Source organism: Pleurodeles waltl, chromosome 2_1, assembly GCF_031143425.1.
Source record: "Pleurodeles waltl isolate 20211129_DDA chromosome 2_1, aPleWal1.hap1.20221129, whole genome shotgun sequence".
In the NCBI taxonomy this organism is placed as follows: domain Eukaryota; kingdom Metazoa; phylum Chordata; class Amphibia; order Caudata; family Salamandridae; genus Pleurodeles; species Pleurodeles waltl.
Window position 1 is genome coordinate 548,900,791 of NC_090438.1, and position 21,024 is coordinate 548,921,814.

A 21,024-nucleotide genomic window follows, 5' to 3' on the forward strand; every position below is an offset into this window, starting at 1 on the left:
TTAGATTGGAGCCCAGAAAATGTTTCTTTCTCTATCAACCCAAGTGCCACGTGGAATGAACAGCATGCCCTGCAAGTACCAAAGAGCATCGGTTAGCTCACTGTCAAAGGATATGTTAATAGTACTGCACCATGTCCAATGTCTCCCACAGACTTTCAAAGTCGAGGGCCAATGGAACACCTGAACCACCACCGCTGGCCAATCACTTATCCAGGAGTATGTTTTGTGGAGTATGAGCACAATAACATTCAAAACACAAAGGAGAGCTTGGAAGTTCTCATTCACCCACTGGAATTATTTGATTATTGGTATTATTGTACACCAATAAGTATTTGGGAAAAATATTAGGATGCGTGCCTTTCAATTGAAAGTGTATCAGGAATATTGTTAAAAACGGATATAATTTAACATTCCTACTAGGAACTTCTGGGAAAGCGATTCATTGTGGCAAATGGTTTAATTTAAAGCCAAACAGCTCAGTAACGTGACACAAAACTGAATTGAACTTAAAGACAATTTAGCATGCGTTTGAGGGATCCTGAAATCCAGCAAATGGCATGCTGTCTTGGTGAATAACCTCCCTATTAGTACCAACACTTCTCAACAAGCTTGCAGCACTTATAATTTTCTGCAAAAACGCCTTTTCGAATGGTTGCTATACCTTCTATGACATGACCAAAATATTAAGCAGAGCTCCTATGCATTTTTTTGGCGCTACCAACACTGATGATTGCCATCTCTTATAGAAGATGAACAAAATATTAACCTGTACTTGTAGGAAGTTGGCTCTGTATGTGCTATTTCAAAGTAAGGAATAGCATGCACAGAGTCCAAGGGTTCCCCTTAGAGGTAAAATAGTGGTAAAAATAGATAATACTAATGCTCTATTTTGTGGTAGTGTGGTCGAGCAGTAGGCTTATCCAAGGAGTAGTGTTAAGCATTTGTTGTACATACACATAGACAATAAATGAGGTACACACACTCAGAGACAAATCCAGCCAATAGGTTTTTATATAGAAAAATATCTTTTCTTAGTTTATTTTAAGAACCACAGGTTCAAATTCTACATGTAATATCTCATTCGAAAGGTATTGCAGGTAAGTACTTTAGGAACTTCAAATCATCAAAATTGCATGTATACTTTTCAAGTTATTCACAAATAGCTGTTTTAAAAGTGGACACTTAGTGCAATTTTCACAGTTCCTAGGGGAGGTAAGTATTTGTTAGTTTTACCAGGTAAGTAAGACACTTACAGGGTTCAGTTCTTGGTCCAAGGTAGCCCACCGTTGGGGGTTCAGAGCAACCCCAAAGTCACCACACCAGCAGCTCAGGGCCGGTCAGGTGCAGAGTTCAAAGTGGTGCCCAAAACACATAGGCTAGAATGGAGAGAAGGGGGTGCCCCGGTTCCGGTCTGCTTGCAGGTAAGTACCCGCGTCTTCGGAGGGCAGACCAGGGGGGTTTTGTAGGGCACCGGGGGGGACACAAGCCCACACAGAAATTTCACCCTCAGCAGCGCGGGGGCGGCCGGGTGCAGTGTAGAAACAAGCGTCGGGTTTGTAATGGAAGTCAATGGGAGATCTAGGGATCTCTTCAGCGCTGCAGGCAGGCAAGGGGGGGGTTCCTCGGGGAAACCTCCACTTGGGCAAGGGAGAGGGACTCCTGGGGGTCACTCCTCCAGTGAAAGTCCGGTCCTTCAGGTCCTGGGGGCTGCGGGTGCAGGGTCTCTCCCAGGTGTCGGGACTTTGGTTTCAAAGAGTCGCGGTCAGGGGAAGCCTCGGGATTCCCTCTGCAGGCGGCGCTGTGGGGACTCAGGGGGGACAGGTTTTTGTACTCACAGTCTTAGAGTAGTCCGGGGGTCCCTCCTGAGGTGTTGGATCGCCACCAACCGAGTCGGGGTCGCCGGGTGCAGTGTTGCAAGTCTCACGCCTTTTGCGGGGAGCTTGCAGGGTTCTTTAAAGCTGCTGGAAACAAAGTTGCAGCTTTTCTTTGGAGCAGGTCCGCTGTCCTCGGGAGTTTCTTGTCTTTTCGAAGCAGGGGCAGTCCTCAGAGGATGTCGAGGTCGCTGGTCCCTTTGGAAGGCGTCGCTGGAGCAGGATCTTTGGAAGGCAGGAGACAGGCCGGTGAGTTTCTGGAGCCAAGGCAGTTGTCGTCTTCTGGTCTTCCTCTGCAGGGGTTTTTCAGCTAGGCAGTCCTTCTTCTTGTAGTTGCAGGAATCTAATTTTCTAGGGTTCAGGGTAGCCCTTAAATACTAAATTTAAGGGCGTGTTTAGGTCTGGGGGGTTAGTAGCCAATGGCTACTAGCCCTGAGGGTGGGTACACCCTCTTTGTGCCTCCTCCCAAGGGGAGGGGGTCACAATCCTAACCCTATTGGGGGAATCCTCCATCTGCAAGATGGAGGATTTCTAAAAGTTAGAGTCACCTCAGCTCAGGACACCTTAGGGGCTGTCCTGACTGGCCAGTGACTCCTCCTTGTTATTCTCATTATTTTCTCCGGCCTTGCCGCCAAAAGTGGGGCCTGGCCGGAGGGGGCGGGCAACTCCACTAGCTGGAGTGTCCTGCTGGGTTGGCACAAAGGAGGTGAGCCTTTGAGGCTCACCGCCAGGTGTGACAATTCCTGCCTGGGAGAGGTGTTAGCATCTCCACCCAGTGCAGGCTTTGTTACTGGCCTCAGAGTGACAAAGGCACTCTCCCCGTGGGGCCAGCAACATGTCTCGGTTTGTGGCAGGCTGCTAAAACTAGTCAGCCTACACAGATAGTCGGTTAAGTTTCAGGGGGCACCTCTAAGGTGCCCTCTGTGGTGTATTTTACAATAAAATGTACACTGGCATCAGTGTGCATTTATTGTGCTGAGAAGTTTGATACCAAACTTCCCAGTTTTCAGTGTAGCCATTATGGTGCTGTGGAGTTCGTGTTTGACAGACTCCCAGACCATATACTCTTATGGCTACCCTGCACTTACAATGTCTAAGGTTTTATTTAGACACTGTAGGGGTACCATGCTCATGCACTGGTACCCTCACCTATGGTATAGTGCACCCTGCCTTAGGGCTGTAAGGCCTGCTAGAGGGGTGTCTTACCTATACTGCATAGGCAGTGAGAGGCTGGCATGGCACCCTGAGGGGAGTGCCATGTCGACTTACTCGTTTTGTCCTCACTAGCACACACAAGCTGGCAAGCAGTGTGTCTGTGCTGAGTGAGAGGTCTCCAGGGTGGCATAAGACATGCTGCAGCCCTTAGAGACCTTCCTTGGCATCAGGGCCCTTGGTACTAGAAGTACCAGTTACAAGGGACTTATCTGGATGCCAGGGTCTGCCAATTGTGGATACAAAAGTACAGGTTAGGGAAAGAACACTGGTGCTGGGGCCTGGTTAGCAGGCCTCAGCGCACTTTCAATTGTAAACATAGCATCAGCAAAGGCAAAAAGTCAGGGGGCAACCATGCCAAGGAGGCATTTCCTTACACAACCCCCCCCCAAACGAAAGAGGATGAGACTAACCTTTCCCAAGAGAGTCTTCATTTTCTAAGTGGAAGAACCTGGAAAGGCCATCTGCATTGGCATGGGCAGTCCCAGGTCTGTGTTCCACTATAAAGTCCATTCCCTGTAGGGAGATGGACCACCTCAACAGTTTAGGATTTTCACCTTTCATTTGCATCAGCCATTTGAGAGGTCTGTGGTCAGTTTGAACTAGGAAGTGAGTCCCAAAGAGGTATGGTCTCAGCTTCTTCAGGGACCAAACCACAGCAAAGGCCTCCCTCTCAATGGCACTCCAACGCTGCTCCCTGGGGAGTAACCTCCTGCTAATGAAAGCAACAGGCTGGTCAAGGCCATCATCATTTGTTTGGGACAAAACTGCCCCTATCCCATGTTCAGAGGCATCAGTCTGCACAATGAACTGCTTAGAATAATCTGGAGCTTTGAGAACTGGTGCTGAGCACATTGCTTGTTTCAGGGTGTCAAAGGCCTGTTGGCAGTCCACAGTCCAGTTCACTTTCTTGGGCATTTTCTTGGAGGTGAGCTCAGTGAGGGCTGTCACAATGGATCCATATCCCTTCACAAACCTCCTGTAGTACCCAGTCAAGCCAAGGAATGCCCTGACTTGAGTCTGGGTTTTTGGAGCTACCCAGTCCAGAATAGTCTGGATCTTGGGTTGGAGTGGCTGAACTTGGCCTCCACCTACAAGGTGTCCCAAGTAAACCACAGTTCCCTGCCCTATCTGGCATTTGGATGCCTTGATAGAGAGGCCTGCAGATTGCAGAGCCTTCAAAACCTTCCTCAGGTGGACCAGGTGATCCTGCCAGGTGGAGCTAAAGACAGCAATATCATCAAGATAAGCTGTGCTAAAGGACTCCAAGCCAGCAAGGACTTGATTCACCAACCTTTGGAAGGTGGCAGGGGCATTCTTTAAACCAAAGGGCATAACAGTAAACTGATAATGCCCATCAGGTGTGGAGAATGCTGTCTTTTCTTTTGCTCCAGGTGCCATTTTTATTTGCCAGTACCCTGCTGTCAAGTCAAAGGTACTTAGAAATTTGGCAGCACCTAATTTGTCAATGAGCTCATCAGCTCTTGGAATTGGATGGGCATCTGTCTTGGTGACAGAGTTGAGCCCTCTGTAGTCCACACAAAACCTCATCTCTTTCTTTCCATCTTTGGTGTGAGGTTTGGGGACTAAGACCACTGGGCTAGCCCAGGGGCTGTCAGAGCGCTCAATCACTCCCAATTCCAGCATCTTGTGGACTTCCATCTTGATGCTTTCCTTAACATGGTCAGACTGTCTGAAGATTTTGTTCTTGACAGGCATGCTGTCTCCTGTGTCCACATCATGGGTACACAGGTGTGTCTGACCAGGGGTTAGGGAGAAAAGCTCAGGAAACTGTTGTAGGACTCTCCTACAATCAGCCTGCTGTTGGCCAGAGAGGGTGTCTGAGTAGATCACTCCATCTACTGTGCCATCTTTTGGGTCTGATGACAGAAGATCAGGGAGAGGTTCACTCTCTGCCTCCTGATCCTCATCTGTTACCATTAACAGATTCACATCAGCCCTGTCATGGAAGAGCTTAAGGCGGTTCACATGGATCACCCTCTTGGGGCTCCTGCTTGTGCCCAGGTCCACCAGGTAGGTGACCTGACTCTTCCTCTCTAGCACTGGGTAAGGGCCACTCCATTTGTCCTGGAGTGCCCTGGGAGCCACAGGCTCCAGAACCCAGACTTTCTGCCCTGGTTGGAACTCAACCAGTGCAGCCTTTTGGTCATACCAAAACTTCTGGAGTTGTTGGCTGGCCTCAAGGTTTTTGGTTGCCTTTTCCATGTACTCTGCCATTCTAGAGCGAAGGCCAAGTACATAGTCCACTATGTCCTGTTTAGGCTCATGGAGAGGTCTCTCCCAGCCTTCTTTAACAAGGGCAAGTGGTCCCCTTACAGGATGACCAAACAGAAGTTCAAAGGGTGAGAACCCTACTCCCTTCTGTGGTACCTCCCTGTAAGCGAAAAGCAGACATGGCAGGAGGACATCCCATCTCCTTTTGAGTTTTTCTGGGAGCCCCATGATCATGCCCTTTAATGTCTTGTTGAATCTCTCAACTAAGCCATTAGTTTGTGGATGGTAAGGTGTAGTGAATTTATAAGTCACTCCACACTCATTCCACATGTGCTTTAGGTATGCTGACATGAAGTTGGTACCTCTGTCAGACACCACCTCCTTAGGGAAACCCACTCTGGTAAAGATACCAATGAGGGCCTTGGCTACTGCAGGGGCAGTAGTCGACCTAAGGGGAATAGCTTCAGGATACCTGGTAGCATGATCCACTACTACCAGGATATACATATTTCCTGAGGCTGTGGGAGGTTCTAGTGGACCAACTATGTCCACACCCACTCTTTCAAAGGGCACCCCCACCACTGGAAGTGGAATGAGGGGGGCCTTTGGATGCCCACCTGTCTTACCACTGGCTTGACAGGTGGGGCAGGAGAGGCAAAACTCCTTAACCATGTTGGACATATTGGGCCAGTAGAAGTGGTTGACTAACCTCTCCCACGTCTTGGTTTGTCCCAAATGTCCAGCAAGGGGAATGTCATGGGCCAATGTTAGGATGAACTCCCTGAACAGCTGAGGCACTACCACTCTCCTAGTGGCACCAGGTTTGGGGTCTCTGGCCTCAGTGTACAGGAGCCCATCTTCCCAATAGACCCTATGTGTTCCAGTTTTCTTGCCTTTGGACTCTTCAGCAGCTTGCTGCCTAAGGCCTTCAAGAGAGGGACAGGTTTCTTGTCCCTTACACAGCTCCTCCCTTGAGGGTCCCCCTGGGCCTAAGAGCTCAACCTGATAAGGTTCAAGCTCCAAAGGCTCAGTTCCCTCAGAGGGCAGAACTTCTTCCTGAGAAGAGAGGTTCCCTTTCTTTTGCTGTGTTGCAGTTGGTTTCCCAACTGACTTTCCTGTTCTCTTGGTAGGCTGGGCCATTTTTCCAGACTCCAGCTCTACTTTTTCACCCTGTGCCTTGCACTGTGCTCTTGTTTTCACACACACCAGTTCAGGGATACCCAGCATTGCTGCATGGGTTTTTAGCTCTACCTCAGCCCATGCTGAGGACTCCAGGTCATTTCCAAGCAGACAGTCCACTGGGATATTTGAGGAGACCACCACCTGTTTCAGGCCATTGACCCCTCCCCATTCTAAAGTAACCATTGCCATGGGATGTACTTTTCTCTGATTGTCAGCGTTGGTGACTGTGTAAGTTTTTCCAGTCAGGTATTGGCCAGGGGAAACCAGTTTCTCTGTCACCATGGTGACACTGGCACCTGTATCCCTCAGGCCCTCTATTCTGGTCCCATTAATTAAGAGTTGCTGTCTGTATTTTTGCATGTTAGGCGGCCAGACAGCTAGTGTGGCTAAATCCACCCCACCCTCAGAAACTAGAGTAGCTTCAGTGTGGACCCTGATTTGCTCTGGGCACACTGTTGATCCCACTTGGAGACTAGCCATACCAGTGTTACCTGGATGGGAGTTTGGAGTGGAACCTTTCTTGGGACAGACCTTGTCTCCAGTTTGGTGTCCATGCTGTTTACAGCTATGACACCAGGCCTTTTTGGGATCAAAGTTTTTACCCTTGTACCCATTGTTTTGTGAAGAGGCTCTGGGCCCACCCTCCTGTGCAGGTTTTTGGGGGCCTGTAGAAGACTCTTTACTATTTTTAGTTTTGGTTGTCTCATCACCCTTCTGCTGGGGAGTCTTTGTGACCCCTTTCTTTTGGTCACCCCCTGTTGAAGTCTTGGACACCCTTGTCTTGACCCAATGGTCCGCCTTCTTTCCCAATTCTTGGGGAGAAATTGGTCCTAGGTCTACCAGATGCTGATGCAGTTTATCATTGAAACAATTACTTAACAGGTGTTCTTTCACAAATAAATTGTACAGCCCATCATAATTATTTACACCACTGCCTTGAATCCAACCATCTAGTGTTTTCACTGAGTAGTCAACAAAGTCAACCCAGGTCTGGCTCGAGGATTTTTGAGCCCCCCTGAACCTAATCCTGTACTCCTCAGTGGAGAATCCAAAGCCCTCAATCAGGGTACCCTTCATGAGGTCATAAGATTCTGCATCTTTTCCAGAGAGTGTGAGGAGTCTATCCCTACACTTTCCAGTGAACATTTCCCAAAGGAGAGCACCCCAGTGAGATCTGTTCACTTTTCTGGTTACACAAGCCCTCTCAAAAGCTGTGAACCATTTGGTGATGTCATCACCATCTTCATATTTAGTTACAATCCCTTTGGGGATTTTCAACATGTCAGGAGAATCTCTGACCCTATTTATGTTGCTGCCACCATTGATGGGTCCTAGGCCCATCTCTTGTCTTTCCCTCTCTATGGCTAGGATCTGTCTTTCCAAAGCCAATCTTTTGGCCATCCTGGCTAACTGGATGTCCTCTTCACTGGGGTTATCCTCAGTGATTTCAGAGTTGTTGGTCCCTCCTGTGAGGGAGCCAGCATCTCTGACTATTATTTGTGGAGTCAGGGCTTGAGAAGCCCTGCTCTCCCTAAGTAGGACTGGAGGGGGGGAATTTCCCTCCAAGTCACTATCTTCATCCTCTGAGTTGCCATCCTCAGAGGGGTTGGCCTTTTCAAACTCTGCCAAAAGCTCCTGGAGCTGTACTTTGGTAGGTTTGGGGCCCATTGCTATTTTCTTTAGTTTACAGAGTGACCTTAGCTCTCTCATCTGTAGATGGAGGTAAGGTGTGGTGTCGAGTTCCACCACATTCACATCTGTGCTAGACATTATGCTTCTAAAAGTTGGAATACTTTTTAAGAAACTAAAACTGGTTCTAGAATCTAATTCAAACTTTTACCAAACTTTTAAACTCTAAAAGAAATGCTAAACAGGATCTAACACAAGGCCCTAGCAGGTCTTTTAAGAATTTAGAAAACTTTTCAAATTGCAAAAATCAATTTCTAATGACAATTTTGGAATTTGTCGTGTGATCAGGTATTGGCTGAGTAGTCCAGCAAATGCAAAGTCTTGTACCCCACCGCTGATCCACCAATGTAGGAAGTTGGCTCTGTATGTGCTATTTCAAAGTAAGGAATAGCATGCACAGAGTCCAAGGGTTCCCCTTAGAGGTAAAATAGTGGTAAAAATAGATAATACTAATGCTCTATTTTGTGGTAGTGTGGTCGAGCAGTAGGCTTATCCAAGGAGTAGTGTTAAGCATTTGTTGTACATACACATAGACAATAAATGAGGTACACACACTCAGAGACAAATCCAGCCAATAGGTTTTTATATAGAAAAATATCTTTTCTTAGTTTATTTTAAGAACCACAGGTTCAAATTCTACATGTAATATCTCATTCGAAAGGTATTGCAGGTAAGTACTTTAGGAACTTCAAATCATCAAAATTGCATGTATACTTTTCAAGTTATTCACAAATAGCTGTTTTAAAAGTGGACACTTAGTGCAATTTTCACAGTTCCTAGGGGAGGTAAGTATTTGTTAGTTTTACCAGGTAAGTAAGACACTTACAGGGTTCAGTTCTTGGTCCAAGGTAGCCCACCGTTGGGGGTTCAGAGCAACCCCAAAGTCACCACACCAGCAGCTCAGGGCCGGTCAGGTGCAGAGTTCAAAGTGGTGCCCAAAACACATAGGCTAGAATGGAGAGAAGGGGGTGCCCCGGTTCCGGTCTGCTTGCAGGTAAGTACCCGCGTCTTCGGAGGGCAGACCAGGGGGGTTTTGTAGGGCACCGGGGGGGACACAAGCCCACACAGAAATTTCACCCTCAGCAGCGCGGGGGCGGCCGGGTGCAGTGTAGAAACAAGCGTCGGGTTTGTAATGGAAGTCAATGGGAGATCTAGGGATCTCTTCAGCGCTGCAGGCAGGCAAGGGGGGGGTTCCTCGGGGAAACCTCCACTTGGGCAAGGGAGAGGGACTCCTGGGGGTCACTCCTCCAGTGAAAGTCCGGTCCTTCAGGTCCTGGGGGCTGCGGGTGCAGGGTCTCTCCCAGGTGTCGGGACTTTGGTTTCAAAGAGTCGCGGTCAGGGGAAGCCTCGGGATTCCCTCTGCAGGCGGCGCTGTGGGGACTCAGGGGGGACAGGTTTTTGTACTCACAGTCTTAGAGTAGTCCGGGGGTCCCTCCTGAGGTGTTGGATCGCCACCAACCGAGTCGGGGTCGCCGGGTGCAGTGTTGCAAGTCTCACGCCTTTTGCGGGGAGCTTGCAGGGTTCTTTAAAGCTGCTGGAAACAAAGTTGCAGCTTTTCTTTGGAGCAGGTCCGCTGTCCTCGGGAGTTTCTTGTCTTTTCGAAGCAGGGGCAGTCCTCAGAGGATGTCGAGGTCGCTGGTCCCTTTGGAAGGCGTCGCTGGAGCAGGATCTTTGGAAGGCAGGAGACAGGCCGGTGAGTTTCTGGAGCCAAGGCAGTTGTCGTCTTCTGGTCTTCCTCTGCAGGGGTTTTTCAGCTAGGCAGTCCTTCTTCTTGTAGTTGCAGGAATCTAATTTTCTAGGGTTCAGGGTAGCCCTTAAATACTAAATTTAAGGGCGTGTTTAGGTCTGGGGGGTTAGTAGCCAATGGCTACTAGCCCTGAGGGTGGGTACACCCTCTTTGTGCCTCCTCCCAAGGGGAGGGGGTCACAATCCTAACCCTATTGGGGGAATCCTCCATCTGCAAGATGGAGGATTTCTAAAAGTTAGAGTCACCTCAGCTCAGGACACCTTAGGGGCTGTCCTGACTGGCCAGTGACTCCTCCTTGTTATTCTCATTATTTTCTCCGGCCTTGCCGCCAAAAGTGGGGCCTGGCCGGAGGGGGCGGGCAACTCCACTAGCTGGAGTGTCCTGCTGGGTTGGCACAAAGGAGGTGAGCCTTTGAGGCTCACCGCCAGGTGTGACAATTCCTGCCTGGGAGAGGTGTTAGCATCTCCACCCAGTGCAGGCTTTGTTACTGGCCTCAGAGTGACAAAGGCACTCTCCCCGTGGGGCCAGCAACATGTCTCGGTTTGTGGCAGGCTGCTAAAACTAGTCAGCCTACACAGATAGTCGGTTAAGTTTCAGGGGGCACCTCTAAGGTGCCCTCTGTGGTGTATTTTACAATAAAATGTACACTGGCATCAGTGTGCATTTATTGTGCTGAGAAGTTTGATACCAAACTTCCCAGTTTTCAGTGTAGCCATTATGGTGCTGTGGAGTTCGTGTTTGACAGACTCCCAGACCATATACTCTTATGGCTACCCTGCACTTACAATGTCTAAGGTTTTATTTAGACACTGTAGGGGTACCATGCTCATGCACTGGTACCCTCACCTATGGTATAGTGCACCCTGCCTTAGGGCTGTAAGGCCTGCTAGAGGGGTGTCTTACCTATACTGCATAGGCAGTGAGAGGCTGGCATGGCACCCTGAGGGGAGTGCCATGTCGACTTACTCGTTTTGTCCTCACTAGCACACACAAGCTGGCAAGCAGTGTGTCTGTGCTGAGTGAGAGGTCTCCAGGGTGGCATAAGACATGCTGCAGCCCTTAGAGACCTTCCTTGGCATCAGGGCCCTTGGTACTAGAAGTACCAGTTACAAGGGACTTATCTGGATGCCAGGGTCTGCCAATTGTGGATACAAAAGTACAGGTTAGGGAAAGAACACTGGTGCTGGGGCCTGGTTAGCAGGCCTCAGCGCACTTTCAATTGTAAACATAGCATCAGCAAAGGCAAAAAGTCAGGGGGCAACCATGCCAAGGAGGCATTTCCTTACAGTACTCCTTACATTTTTTCGGGCAGTACCAACACTTCTTAGCGAGGCTGCCATACCTTCGATTTGACAAGGCCGCAATACATATGTAGAGCTTCCATACTTTTCTAAGACAGTATGACACTTCTCAGCATGGATGCCATTCATTTATTGGGCTGATCACTGACAGAATATCATGTCAAAAATATTGAGGACTAAAATATTGAGAAGGTAAGTGCAAATAGGTGCATATAGAATTTTTAGCTCCACATCTATACTGTATACCTCGAAGAAATAAATTGTTAAGGTACATATATCTGGAGTTATACATAGTAAAACCTTGCCCACATATCGAAACTTACCTTCACGATATTTTTATCCTCAATATTCTTGACAGAATATTTGGTACCATGATATTTACGTTTCCGATAGTCTGTCTAAACACCTTATTGGGCAAGTCATAATATGAATGGACTACCTTTTATGGGATAGCGCTATTACATCTCAGCAAAGTTGCCTTAATTTTCGTGGACCACGCTAATGCCCTTCATTGGGAATGCAACAAATATATATTGGAAAGCTACATTTGTCTCCTGGACTTCTACACTATAATTCGAACAGTACCAGAGCTTCCCAGCAATCTGATTTACTTTTCATTGTTAGTTTTAAAATGTCTCAAAATGACTGGTATACGTTTATTAGACAATATCACCTCTACTGCACATGACTGCTATAATTTATTGGGACGTACGCATAGCTCTTGCCTTTAATCAGTGCCAAATGTCATGTGTAGTTCTTCCACTATGATTGGTCAGGTTCATTTTAAAGGTTAGTAATGTAGTGAGTGAAGATTTGTGTTGAATCTACAGGCCTGAAGTTTGAACCCTGGTAGATTCAAATCAGGTATTCTTCCTTGCTGCGTTGATAAAGTGAATAATAATCCTAGTTGGGTGAACCTAAAAATTGTATATTATTGAATAAACATTGTCTATGCTAAGCACTTTATAATTAGCATGTTATTAACTTTACTCCTGTTTTTATTGTAGGTGAAGAGCTGGAAAAAACACTTAGGGGCATATTTATACTCTGTTTGCGCCAGAATTGCGTCGTTTTTTGTTAGACGTGTCTAGCGCCAAAGTCCATGGAGTTTGCGTAATTTTTTAGCGTGGACACTTACTTTGCGTTAATGATATGCAAGGTAGGCGTTCCCGTCTAAAAAAGTGACTCAGAGGCATGTGCGCCGTATTTACACTCCCGGGCAAAATTCACGCCCGGGAGTGGGCGGGTCCAAAAAAATGACGTCCAGCCGCTTTTGCGCCGTTTTTTAGCGCCTGGACAAGGCAGGCGTTAAGGGACCTGTGGGCTCGGAAGGAGCCCAGAGGTGCCCTCCCATGCCCCCAGGGACCCCCCCTGTCACCCTTGCCCACCCCAGGAGGACACCAAAGGATGGAGGGACCCATCCCAGGGACATTAAGGTAAGTTCAGGTAAGTATTTTTGTAAAAAAAATTGTGGCATAGGGGGGCCTGATTTGTGCCCCCCTACATGACACTATGCCCAATGACCATGCCCAGGGGACAGAAGTCCCCTGGGCATGGCCATTGGGCAAGGGGGCATGACTCCTGTCTTTGCTAAGACAGGAGTCATTTTAATGGGGGTTGGGAGTCGAAATAACTGGCGCAAATCGGGTTGAGGCGATAATTTTGCCTCAGCCTGACTTGCCCCATTTTTTGGCGCCCAAGCTCCATATTCCCCTACGCCGGCGCTGCCTGATGTACGTCATATTTTTCCACGCACACCAGGCAGCGCCTGCGGCTAACGCCGGCTAACGTCATTGAAGAAATACGGCGCACGCATGGCGCTTCAGAAAGGCGTTAGCCGGCGCTAATTTTTTTGACGCAAAACTGCGTTAGCGCAGTTTTGCGTCAAAAAGTATAAATATGGCCCTTAGTATTACTTTAAGCATTACACCTCCCCATTAGTAATAGGTAAAGCAACACAGAAAAGTACATGAGAGGATTGGTGTTAACACTTCTTCTTTACTTAAGAGATATCTCTCCTTCACTTAAAATAGAGTAAATGCACAGGGCCTCTGAACTATGTGGCAGGGAAGGACTAAATTATGTTGAAGAGTTGTGTAAATTATGAGGCAAGAAAAAATAAATGTACTACAGAACATTTTGTGATGGTATGACTTATTTAGTAATTTTTAGGTTTAGTGTAGCAGCACCCAAGCGCTGCTTTTCGACGTGTTGTTATCAATCTATGGGCTTTAACCATGTCCACCACACACCCATCACTTTCCTTCATTCCTTGGGCTGCCTTTTAAAATTCCCTTCATGTAGTTGGTAAATAGTTTACGTTTGTCCCGCCTTGAGGCTGCTTTGTTGCCACCTTTGAGACCGACCCTGTTGAATGGATGATTGCACGATCGGCCATGAACTTTACTGTGGGGCACTATGTGTTTCTTTGCCTCACCACTTCGCACTGCATGGCCATAAGTTGTTTTTTCCTCTTCCTTGTTTCAAGTCTGCTAGAAAAGTACAATGAGTGAAGTGGGATTCTGTTTCTTTACTCTTCTGGTAAACTTGGTTCTGCCCAGTGGTCTCACCTTATCCATCCCATTGTTAACAGTCGCCAAAGGGTCTGCAAGACGGGCTGAACCAGTTAACGCAGCCTTAAACATACCTCTGTTAATAGCATCATCTGTTTTGGTCCATCGATTAATGCAATATATGACTGCTATCCATTCACTTAAGTGTATTTTTTATAATACGCAGACTATTCCTAAAAAACTTAAAGTTATGCACCTAGGTTACCAGCATTCATTTACTTACCTAGTATAAATGAAAAGTGATTTAAATTACCAGAAGATCATACTGTTATTTATAATAAACTACACTTTTTGCACATGCCCAGCTGTGAACGGACTCAGTCCGTCTCACACGCCAACAAGCTCTCTCCTCGGATTGGAATGTTCTGAAGAATCTTGAGTAAGAATGAACAGTGTGTGGGACAATATTGCAACACATCTAACATCCCATATAACCAAAGAAGGGAAGAAAAACATGGCCAAGTTTCATGGCGAGGCATGTCTGTGGTTGTTGCACGCATCTGAGAGATATCTGTTTCATGGCGAGGTGAGGCATGTCGGTGTTTGTTGCATGCATCTGAGAGATACCTGTTTCTTGGCAAGGCAAGGCTGTGGTTGTTGCACATGCCTGAGAGAGGTATGTTTCATGGCAAGGCACGTCTGTGGTTGTTGTACGCATCTGAGAGTTGTCTGTTTCATGGCGAGGCATGTCGGTGGTTGTTACACATGTCTGAGAGTTATATGTTTCGTGGCTGTTTGACCAGCTCTCTCACACCCTACCCTCTTAGTTCACTCTCCCTCTGCATTGACACGTGCCCTGCCCATGCTGTGACGCACCTGTGTGACCCTGTCCGTGCTGTGATGTGCCTCTGAGCATTGTCTCTTATATGACTGCTTTGCCTGCTATCCACAGTTTATTCCATTCCTGAAATTGACTTCATCTGCAACTGCAGTCTTCTCTCTTGAATCAATATCACTAGAATCCACCTCCAATGATCACACATTCATTTTCTTTCCCCAGAAACATCTCTTTAACATAATTCAACCACTTGCTTTTTTGCTCTTCAGCCCGTGGTTAGTGAAACCTCTAATATGTGTCACAACCAACTATTCTCAAATCACTGGGCTTAGGTGAAATGCCTCCAAGTAAAACCTAAGAAAATTCAGTTATCATTTTCTTCTTACCAGATTTCTTTCTGCTCCATTGAAAACTGCTGTGGTGCCAGCAGTGTGTGTCTCGTAGAGGTGGCTCACAGCGTGAACAACACAGAATAGCAGCACGAATTCCATTGGCAGTTTGACCAATTAATGTGGCAAAAGAAGTCCAGTTAAACATTTACAATGCCAATAGCTCCAACTCAAGTAAATTCAAGACATATTGCATTGCAAATGCTTGTTGAAGATTGTTATGGACAAGTTGCCTCATCCAAGAGACAATGTCACGGTGCTTCATGTTGTGTTTCATTGAGTCACTGGACCTTGGGAACAGATCTATCAAACGATTTCAGGCAATGCACAATAATGTTTCAATAGTTGAAATTGGGAGACAAATCGGGGTTTTCCCATGTCATAAAGTTGTTTAATAACTTCTTGAAACTGTTAGCAAAAGCTTTCAGGGAATATCAGGGGAATTTCTGGTATTATACTAAATATATGTGTGTGTGTGTGTGTGTGAATACTGAGACCTAATTAATCTTATTTCTCACTTGCAATGTAGACAACAGCTGGTACAAGAAGCTTTCTAGCCTTTCTAATTATGACAATAAAAAAGAAAAAAATGTCAAAATAAAGGAAAAGAAAAAAACAATGCTTTTTTTATATGACTTCCATTGAAAGCCTTTAGCATGACTAACTGAATCGGAATCCAGTTATTCACTGCTGTCACATCACAATAGTGGTTAACCAAAGTAGTTAACCACTGTTGTGATGTCATCCATTTGAATCACTTGCCTCTCTTTAGTTCCACACCTTGCCTGGGTCGCCAGCGAACTGGTGGTTGGCAGAGTCACCCTCATTTTTCCACCTCTTCCATGTCTCCACAGATCCGAGGCAGATGGAAGAAAGAGGGCTGCGCTGTCCTATACCAACCTCCTTCTTCTCTCTCAGAGATGGTCTGTAGAGAAGTTGCACTGACAAGTAGCTTTCACAGACCAAACCCTCTAATTCTAATGTGAGAGTGGAAAGTGCAGCATTGGGGTGGGAAGGGATCAGACCTGGCAGAGTGTCTTGGAGGTGGGTGGTGGAAGACCACATATTTTGGTTTCCCCTTTTTTATCTAGGTTTTTTGTGGCTCCGCAATACTCCTCAGACTCTGCATTGATATTGGAAAAAGGAGCAGACAATTTGGGAGAGCCATACACATGATAAAATTACAGATGGAGTATCTGTGAATAACACCTGGTAGCTCTGATTGACATCATATATGTTAGACCTGACAGCCTTAGGGTGGTCACCCTGAACTTTTTTCCAGCCTACCTCCACTTTTTTTACACTATTTTGCTGGTTTTAGGAGTCTGCACACTTTACCACTGCTAACCAGTGCTAAAGTGCATATGCTTTCTCCCTTAAAACATGGTAGCATGGTTCATACCCAATTGGGATATTTGATCTACTGGTAAGTCCCTAGTAAAGTGCACTACATGTATCCGGGCCTGTAGATTGAATGCTACAAGTGAGCCTGCAGCACTGGTTGTGCCTCCCACATAAGTCGCCTCTTAACCATGTCTCAGGCCTGCCATTGCAAGGCCTGTGTGTGCAGTTTCACTGCCACTTCGACTTGGCATTTAAAAGTACTTGCCAAGTCATAAACTCCCCTTCTTTTACAGATAAGTCACCACTAAGCTAGGCCCTAGGTAACCCATAGGGCAGGGTGCTGTGTAGGTAAACGACAGGACATATATCTGTGTGTTTTATATGTCCTGGTAGTGGAAAACTCCTATAATCATTTTCCACTGCTGTGAGGCCTGCTCCTTCCATAGGCTAACATTAGGGCTACCTTTATAAACTGTTTGAGTGTTTGATTCTAATTAGAAAAGGGTAAATAGGCCATATTTAGTATGGCTAGAATGGTAATACAAAATCCTGATGACTCGTGAGGTTGGATTTAATATTACTATTTTAGAAATCCTACTTTTAGGAAATGAGCATTTCTCTGCACTTAAATACTTCTGTGCCTTCCAGCCTGTCTTCAATCCACGTCTGGGCTGGTTGACAGCTCCCTTGTGCATTTCACCCAGACAACCACAAATACAGGATGCTTAGTTACACCTGCACACATCTGCATACTGAATGGGTTTTCCTGGGCAGGAAGGGTGGAGGGCCTGACACTTACAAAGGACAGTGGCCTGCCCTCACACAAAGGACTACCATACCCCCTACTTGGACCCTGGCAGACAGGGTTGTACTGAAAGGGGCCCATGTGCACTTCAAAACCACTCTTTGAAGTCTCCACTTCAAAGGCACTTTTGGGTATATGAACTGGGTCTCTGACCCTACCAAAACAGTCACTTCTTGGGAAAGACTCTGCACCAGAACCTGCAACCTGCCAAGAGAAGCTGCCTGGCTGCCCAAAGTACTCACCTGGACTGCTTTGCTGAAAAGGACTGCTGCCTTGGTGTTACCCTGCTGCCTTGCTGGTCTCTGGCTCTGCTGAGAAGTGCTCTACAAGGGCTTGGATTGAGCTTGCCTCCTGTTCCTGAAGTCCCAGGGCCAAAAACACTTCATCTCTGCAAAGAAACTCCTTGTGCGGCAGAAATCGACTGACAGCCTGCCGGAATCAACACACAGCCTGTCCGTGGCGAAAAAATCACTGCATCGCCGAACCGGAACAATGCAGCCCAGCTCCCCGAGTGGAGATCGACGCAGCGGCAATGTTGCGATTGGAACTTCGATGCACAGCCAGCCTGACTTCCTGTGAGAGGAATCAACGCAGTGGCAGATGCGCGTCAAAAATTCTGCCGCATCTTTCACCGGATTGACGCAACAGCTGTGACTTTATCCCGCATGCCCATGATTTCCATGCATTGTCCCTGGGTATCAAAACAGCCCCCATCGCAAAGAGGATTCAAGCTTCTGCGCCGGAATCCAACACAAAGCCCTTGCCACGTGGAATAGAATCAACAAATTGTCTGTGTGCACCCAGAAAACCAACGTATACCTACCTTTTTCCACGCATCTCCTCCTCTGTAGTCCTCGTGCGTGTAATTTTGATGCAAAATAGGTACTTTGTCCTTGCAAGAGACAATTGTTGATTTCAAGAACTCTCCTTATCATTACAAAAGGGATATTTCAACTTGTGATTATCAAATCTTGATCGTTTTGACCTTAATTTAATCAGATGAATATCTTATATTTTTCTAAACATGTGTGGTGTCTTTTTGTAGTGTTCTCACTGTATTATTGCATGATTTATTACCCAAATACTTTACACATTGCCTTCTAAGTTACACCTGACTGCTCATTGCCAAGCTACCAGTGGGTGAGCACAGGATAATTTGGATTGTGTGTGATTTACCCTGACTAGGTTTGTGGTCCCTACTTGGAAACGGGTGCATTCCTCTGCCAACTAGAGACCCCATGTCTAAAAATATACAACTAAATCTTCACTGTTGTAGTCTTTTTGATGTCTCTCAGAACCCCTAGGTCAACAACATCCCTGGTATTCACAGTTGTCCAGCTATAATTCCATATATATATATACTATAGGCATATTTTTGGATGTATACGATAGAAAACTCTTCTCTTGAAGTAAACTGCATCAGTCTTCCCAAGGAAGAGTGCTAGCATGCAGGCATTTTAGTATAGCAAATATTTAAGAATTAATGTGTATTTATATCCAAAGACTTTTGTAATAAAAACAAAATACCATTATTTTGCATTAAAGCTTGGTAGAAAATTAATGATCTACTCTTAAGTAAACACAAATAATTCTCAAATAGTTTCCTTTGGAACCAGATTGTTTCACTTAAACTTAATAAATCCTGCATCAGCAGTAAATCTCCTGTGCTGGCAGGTTTCCATAGCCATTAAGAAACATTTGAAATCCTAAAATTCCATGTATCCTGATTATGTGAATCAATTTGTGAAATATGTGCTACCTAATCTGTACTTAGGAACACAAAACATGTGTAAATGTGTGATTTGGCCCGACTGTGTGCCACTCTGATGATCAGTTGTGTAGCCAATTGAAGGGCACAGGTCTTGACACATGAATTGCTCCCTTCTTTGCCACCATTTTTATGTTGTAGTACCAGGTGAAGTATGACTGGTCCCAAAACAAGGAACATCTGACAAACTGCACCACCTTTTCGATCTGATCATTGACAATGTGCATATGGGATGTAAATCAGAATCGGTAATGCCATTGTTCTGTCTTTTTCAAAATGAATAGTTACAACATAACATTTAAAACATAGTAATTTAAGGAGTCCACTCCATTTCGCAGAGTAGAATTTCATGTAGTTGTTGAGCAATTAGAAATGTTTATAGAAAACAATGACCGATCAATATGATTCTGCATACCAAAGATAGTGATCCTTCCTATGAAGGAAAAGTAGAAAAATGTCATACCTATAACTTATCTTATTCTTAACAGAATGTAACCCAAAGAGTGATAGTGCTAAAGGAATAAACAGGTTGTTCTTACTCACAAACGTAAGTGTGAATGTATATAGGATGTACAAACTAGAATAGTTTATAATTATATTCTATTTATAGTTATGTGCTATTTACATATTTAGGATTCATATATTCATATTTCTTGGAATTGTGTTCCATTGCCTTTCAGGAGTGCCACAGAAATCTTATATTACTTATAAATGAGTAAAAATCAATATTCAGCTTAAGTACACAACATAAGTACCATAATATGAGCGTGAGATAAAAGAGTAATTTGGGTTTAGCTGGTATTGCCTTTGTTTTGTAGAACATAAATAGTGTAGATGTTTCATTTTTGGAAATATATCTTTAATTACATTTGTTATTGATTTTCTCTCGATGAGTTCTGTATTTATGCCAGCTGAACTAGAGCATTGTTAGGATACAGATTTAGTAATCATAATTTGTTGTTTAGTTCTGCACTCTGTGACATACTGGCCTTATATCCATTTCTTTGTCTATATTTGGAACACTAGGTATACGCACAACTAAACTATAGAGTTAGTTGATTTTATTTAGATTTCATAGAAGAGGGCATGTTGGTTATTGAATGTATGAATTTCAAAGAAACATATAGATAGTATTTTGCAATCTCATAACCTTACATAGTAATGTTCTATAAAATATTAACATAAAGGTATCTAGTCCGGTTTTAATGTCTATGACAGCAAGGCTAATGTTTGTCATGTGATATGCTTCTCAAAGCGTTGTGCGGATAATTTTTCAGTTTTAAAGAACAAGGAATTGTGCCCCTCCCCTTGCAAATAGCATACATTTCATTCTCCATTTTGAGATGGCAACAGGTAAAAGTATTAGATTAAGCTTCTATAATATTGTTTGTTATATAAGAACAGTATTAAAAGTCTGTTGTTTTACTTTTGATTCATGTGTCTTTTCTTAACTTGAAAAAACACAGGATGTGTGGAAAATAAATTTTGGCTTAAAAGTTTTCCATCATAGTTTTGATAAATTGAGAAAACTTCTGAGTTTGTAAAGTTTGTCAGCTCTACAGGGCTTCACATGAAGGCATAAATGCTCCCCACAAGAAAAAGATTCTGTAGAAAAATGTATTCTCAAAACCTGTTTTGAAATACATTTTATCTGCTAAAAGTGGGTATTGTGAAATGGGATTGTGAACTTAAAAAAAAGAAAGTTGCATTGTTCCTGAGGAGTATCCTATGAACCTCCACAAGCCCTTAGTAGAAATCTTTGGCAAGATTGAAGCAAGGTATAAAAACCAGAATTACATGAACTCTTCTAAGTGCTGCAAAATTGCCTTTTTCAGTTATATTGAAACCACATCACGAGGAGGTTGTTAACAATATGTATTGTCCAGCAAGAACCATTACTGCAACTCAGAATCAGTGCATACTAGCCTGTTGCCCACCCATATCTGGGAATGGTGTGCAAGCTACATAAACATGTGGATGAGAAGTTGCGCAATTTGTTGACAAGTGACATAATAGAAGCTATGCTGTCTTATGCAATGTGTTTCGGACATATTTCTAGTTCCAAAGAGACAATGTAGTAAGCACATAAGCACGATACAACACCGGGCATATGAATAAAGGTAATGCAAA